Source organism: Lepisma saccharinum, chromosome 7 (assembly GCF_977018435.1).
Source record: "Lepisma saccharinum chromosome 7, izLepSacc3.1, whole genome shotgun sequence".
Classification (NCBI taxonomy): domain Eukaryota; kingdom Metazoa; phylum Arthropoda; class Insecta; order Zygentoma; family Lepismatidae; genus Lepisma; species Lepisma saccharinum.
In genome coordinates, this window is record NC_139235.1 from 91,925,691 (window position 1) to 91,932,529 (window position 6,839).

Below are 6,839 nucleotides of genomic sequence, written 5' to 3' on the forward strand. Positions count from 1 at the left end.
GATTATTAAAAATTTAAAAGATTCATATCAGTCCATCCCTAATTTCTAAGCTATACTTGAGAAACTTAGAATATTATTATATTTTTACATGTTGGCACTTTTAAATTGAACACTGTGCAAGGAGGGCCAAAAGGGCTAAATAAAAATCAAAGAAGCTTCTTCGATTTATATATATATATAAATTTATATATCTGAAAATAAATTTGCCAACAAAATACATTTAAGTTGTTTTTTTTTTTTACTTGATACCTTTTCTTGTACTGAGGTGTAGTCTGACTTCATATGCAATAATTCATTTTTTATATAAATGTATTTATCATAACAAGGTCTTGTAAAAATTATATGTATATTATTATTCTGTACAGAGACTACCTCAAAACTATGTCATAATTGAAAAAAATACTGTAATATATTTGGCCTCCTAGCTAATCATGAATCTTATGTAAAGCATTTGTAAATGTGCGACCTCTGTATATTGTCAACCATCTTTCAAAATATAAATCATGTTTTCAACCAGTTAGTAAATTGTTTTTTTCTGTGAAAATTCTGGTCTTTACAGTATGCTAAAATAATCAGCATGTTTTTTTCCATTTTTGGATGAAGTTTGCCTTTCTCATCTTTAGGATTACTGCATATTTAGAGATATTCAGATAAGACATGACCCAACTAAAGGTTGGCCAGATATAGGAAGGAAACAGTAGACACAAAATGTAGCCAGCAGGGTTGTTCACAAAATTAAACATACGTATGTTTTTATAGGCAAGGTCAAAGTTCACATCATGTGACCTCATACGAAGATGTTTTTCGCGAAAACTATGCTCCCTTAGCTTCAAAACAAGCCCAAGATGAAAGGTATACCATAATTGGAAGCAAAGTTATGAATTGTTGTGTTTGACCTTGTAAATACATACATTTTACCTTTTTTATAATGCTGCTTTATAAACACCGTGTATCACTGATGGCTAAAATTTTACACGTGTAATTTACTTCATGTCTTCTACCATCCTACCAAATTTCATAAAAATCTTAAATGTTCGGGTTGAAAAGTTAATTTTTTTGTGATTTGGCATGGGAGCTGCGGTACGTCTTTTCTTTACTGTGGCCATTGTCCTGTGTTATTCTGTGCTTCCGTGTGCTGTTTTTGCTGTCTTGCGTTAAAGTACATTGAAAATAACCGCCAGGGTTGCCAAACAAGACGAGCCATCAATTTGGAGTGGTGAAGGAAAGTACTCGATTATATTATACTTTATGCACAGAAAGGCTAATTGGGACTCGACCTACAGTTTAAAGTGGGATCCAAACCACTTGACCGATCGAATCTGAGGCCCGTTCATTACAAGGCAACAAAGTTATTACGTATTGTGTGGTTATGTAGTAGCAATGTTATTTATAAATAATTTTGTTGGAACATGGAACTTTACAGGCCAGAATGACTTCAGTAATTTCCATAATGCAGTGCAAAGACCTGAACATTTTCAAAATCACACTCCTGCGGTGATGTACGAAAGGGGGTTGGTGCGGGTCCTAACCCCTCTTTTGACACAATATTCTTAAAAAAAGAAAGCTAAAGGCAGGAAAAATGACAAAATGCACATTGTAGGGGCTGGGTTAGTAGGGGGAGCAAGAGCCCCTTTAGAATTCCAGCCCACGTGTGTATACCAGTGATTTATCCACATACACCTCACAACCCCCCTCCCCCCCAATGTCCTCAATACTGTCCTAAAATTTTTCACCAACGCCCAATTTTTTGGTAATTTTGGCTCCAAATTTACCCTTACTCTGAAATGAAAAACTGACACATCGCTTGCCTATCACGAAAATTCACGGCACGCCCCTGCACGAAAGTGATTTTCGGCAGGTCCGGACATACGTCACTACCAGTGGCGGCGATTAGGGGGGGGCAGTTGCCCCCACTTTTTGCCAATTTTGCTCCTGCACTATGCTAAACCTTGTGGAACAAGGGAAAGTAAATTGTCCTTGCCTCCCTAATTTTGGAACCAGGGACGTCGATAGGGGGTTGGCACGCGTGGGCACTGGCCCCGGGAAACTGTTTTGTATTTGCTGGAAATTTTACTTTGATGACAAATATTGCAAAATAATTCTTCAGTAAACTTTGCTTGCAGTTTGAAACACTTCTTCAATTCTCAGTAGCACGAACCCAAGCAAGGCATTTCTTTCTTATTTCCCTGTTTCTTGCTTGTTGAACACAAACAGATGTATTGGGAGGGGATGCAGTTAATGGTTATGTGGTCCACCCCGGTCAGGGAAGTCTGAGATCTATTGAAAATGCACTTTTCCTCCCTACTGCATACCAGATCCAGGATCCCTCCAAAACCCGCACTTTATCTTCATCTGGCCCTGCACTGGCTCCACGGGCGCCGAAAGGACGACACAGACAGGAAGATTTAGCTACGGGTGGCTAGAACTTTCTGCGTTAATTATTTTATGGTTCAGAAAAGATATCCTCATGCCTTTCACATTTCAAGAACAGAATTATATTGCTTGTCCCTTTTTCGGCGCGGGAATGAATGACATAGCTGTTCTCACATGCACTCAACCCTCCTGCTAATGACCTGCCCAGCAAGGAGGAAAAGGCCACTTTCTGAAAATTCGGAGAAACATGGAAGCGGTCTGTTCATCTGTTGATTTGTTGGACAGTTGATATCTGTCACTTTGAAGTAGGATTTGTTGTCCGAGTGGTGGTAAACTTCTGTAAACGCGAGAAGATAGCATCACGAAGTGTTTGTGATCTCGTTTTCCTACATCGTGTTACAAACAGTATTTGTTTTTTGTTTTTTTTTGCGTTTGTGTATGATTCTGTATGCTTGGGTTTCTTCCATGGTTCTGTGTAGTTTAAAAGAGCCAATAAGATTTGAACTTTCAGCCCTCCCACATGCGACGAGGGAGGAAGTATAAAGATGGCCTCTGACAGAGGACAGGCCAGAGAGAGAGCGTGTGTGAAACGGATAGAAGGGAGAGTGATCTTCGGTCTCCAGTGGTCTCCCATGAGAAAGAGCATCCCGAGGCGGTTCCGCCGATGCTTAGCTTCCACTTGGCAGTTCTGGCGTGCGGCCCAAGTTAGAGTAATGTAAATTAGAGAATTATTGGAAGAATCCGAGCCTTGTTTGTTGAATTGTAAATAAATGTATAAAGCCCATTTCTGCGAGTTTTCAGCCATCACCCTGCAACATTAATTCAGTAAGTTCTTGCCTGTAATCGATTCTTTGGTTCCGAGCGCTTTGGTGAGGAACGGGATGGGAACCCAGGACTAACGAGCCTATTTAGTTGTTTGTTTGGGTTTTTCCTGCCAGAAGCGGCCCGATAAGGGTGGAGTGTTGCGGAACAATCGCGAGTAAAATGTCGAATGAGAAGCTGCCAGATTGTGTTCCTCTGGGAACAATGGATCAGGATCGACTGATCGACCAAATATCCAACATATTGGCATTCTAAAAGAGAGTCTGACTACCACACAAGATCCTGGGTTCGAATCCCAGGATGGTTGATCTCATGTATAATGAAGAATAAACCACGTTTCAATTAAGGAAGGGCACTAGGTATGTAGCAATTGTTTTTACAGCCGTCTGCATGCTCTATAAGTATTATGTTACAAAATTTGTATATATTTCTGCCTTTTTTAAAATTTTTCTTAATTTAGCCCCCACCTGCAAATACTGAAGCTTCTGCTGCTTAGGTGGCTAGGTTGGCTAGACATACAAATACACTGGCTGACAAAAAAAGTGAAGCACCCAGAAGGAGTGGTCGAAGATTACCCCCATTTCGGTATACATGCATACCATTGATGTGTGAGTAAATGATTAGATGTACAAGGATCTGTAATGTGTAGAACGCCCACCAGAGGGCATTTGTGACGTCACCTCCTGTTGCTGGTAAGGTGGGACCAGTCACTTGCTGTGAGTCAGACAGTGCAGCACGAAGTTCAGAGAGGAAAACGAAGCACCGGCGATGCCTCGCAGACGCGTTAGACAGCCGATCCAGCAATTGACAGCATTTGACAGAGGCCGCATTGTGGGACTGCATGAGGCGGGTTGGTCGTATCGGGCAATTGCCAGGCGTGTGGGCCATTCAGATGTCACAGTGGCCCGATATTGGAATCTATGGGTACATGAGGGCACCCATGCACGTCGTTCAGGTTCAGGTCGACCAAGAAACACCACCCCGAGGGAGGACCGTCGTATGGCGCTCCAAGCAGTGCGGGATCCCACAACTTCGGCACCCGTCATCCGAGAACATGTACTGGACACTCTACAACATCCTGTGAGTTCTCGCACAGTGTCTCGACGACTCGCATCCGCCGGATTCGGGTTCCATCTCCCCATGCGCCGGTTGCCGTTGACACCACAACACCGACGCCTGCGGTTGGTGTGGTGCCGTGCTCGGGAGGCATGGACAGAGGACGAATGGCGTCGCATCATGTTCAGTGTTGAGTCCCGCTTCTCCATGACCTCCGATGACCATCGTGTGCGGGTGTAGCGGCGTCGAGGGCAGAGGGCACATCGTGCCTACATTGTGGAGAGACACACAGGTGTGACCCCTGGCATCATGGTGTGGGGAGCCATTGGATATGCGTTCAGGTCACCTCTAATAGTGCTTCGGCAGACTTTGACGGCACAGCGATACGTCACAGACAATCTGCGTCCACACGTCCTACCCCTTATGGCACAGCACCCTGGGACAGTGTTCCAACAAGATAATGCACGCCCACACACAGCCCATGTGTCTATGGACTGCCTAGAGCATGTTGAGGTCCTCCCGTGGCCAGCACGATCCCCGGACCTCTCCATCATTGAACATGTGTGGGATGACATTGGACGGGGATTCCGTCCTAGTGCCAACCTGCGGGATCTGGAGGGACAGCTGCAACATCTGTGGACGAACGTGCCTCAGGAGGGGATCCAAAGGCTGTTTGACACTATTCCGAACCGCATAAGGGCATGCATTGCGGCCAGAGGGAGTGCGACACCCTACTGACCTGGCGCCACCATTCCACCTGTAACTGCCAACGGCCTTGACTCTTGCATCCTATATTGTAATCAGTTCAATAAAGGTACATGGACTTTCAGCATATGTAGTTTCATTCACGTCCAACCACTCCTTCTGGGTGCTTAACTTTTTTTGTCAGCCAGTGTATAATTAATCCCTAGTCATACAGCGAATAATACTTATAATCATGAGTTATGGAGAAGCAAATAACTTATCAAGCATTTTCTGTTTCTATTTGTTGTGCAGTGGTTAACAAGGTGCATTACGATGCCAGGGATCCAGGGTTCGAATCCCGGACTGGGCGTGTGTGTTCTTTACGATGGACCTCTCATCAATTTCACATCACTCATTGTCATCTTCATCTTCACGATTAGCCAAAAAGTGTCAGAAAAGTGAAGTAAAATAAACCAAATCAATAATTTATATATTTCTTTCTACCTCTTGGGTTAAATGCGACGATGAGGATGAATGATGAGCCGAAGGAATGGCAATGGGACAGACATGATACAACTATACCTGTCCAATGTCCGAACCTTGAACCTCTGGTTTCGTAGCGTGTTATACTCAGTGGAATTCTTAGGAAGAAAAACTGTAAAAGTAGGGTGCAAAGAAGCAAAGTTGTAGGATGCATAAAAAGCCATGTTTAGTTCTTCTAAAACCGTCCAATTATCGAGTTCGTGTTTTAAGTCAACTGCATGCACAGTAAGGCTAATTGGGGATCCGAACCACTATGTGCCTCCACTGGGTATCGAACCCAGGACCCCTTGATTGCAATGCGGCGACGATACCACTACGTCTTCGAGGAGGCCGAGAAAAACTTACAATTAGTCAGTAAAATTAATATTGAGGGACAAGGCCTGTGAAGAGTTCTTTCATTCGGTTGCGCGTGGTCATCACATCGAGTCCCATAGTTTCGAGAGCAGAATTTGCTTCCATATCGCTTTCAAGTAGTACTTCCCAAATTGTTCTCACGATATTGGAACAGCACAGAAATTTTGGAACTAATACAAGGAGGCACATACCCAGGGAAGGGGCTCCGGGACTACAGTCCTTTCCCGAAATCCTACGAATATCTGATTTTAATAATGTGTAGTAGTAATCAAATTTAATTCATTAACAGGATCAAACATCTTATATATGGTAAGTTGCAATATACCAAGAAATTAATCTTCAGCGCATTTACTCCTTCCCCCAACCTTTTCGTCTTTAGGTAGCTGCCGATAAGGGATAAGCCCCTTCCGAAATCAAATTCTGGCTACCGGCCTGACCACCAGCGATCGAACCTTGAACCTATCGATTGATTGATTAATTGAACTGGTGTTTTAAGTCCACTTTATGCACAGTAAAGCTAATCGGGACTGGACCTACAGTTTAAAGTGAGATCTGAACAACTATGTGCCTCCATCGGGAATCGAACCCGGGCAGGTTGTTCAATCTGCCGAACCAAAGACGAGAGCGTAATCATTTGAGCGTGTGGGAACTTTGTTTTATCCAGCGCCATCATATATTCAGTTTTTCACACATAAATAAGATTAATTTTAAGAAATTAGACGTGTGCATATAATTTCTTATCGTCATCATTTCCCAAGTGAACAATCAGATGCCATAGAAGACTCGGGCCCGCCCTTGAACTAAGAGATGCCGGATTCGATTCCGGTATGAACTGTATACATGAGATGCCTAGCTTGAACTCATTACGCACACATTTCATATTTGCACTGTTGCCAATACTTGTAAACCTGGTTCCAGCACTTTATATCTAAAACCACGGAAAGAGGTTTTATCTACTTCTTAATTTTTTTTCAGCAAATTTAGAAATCTAAAGACTAATAACATTG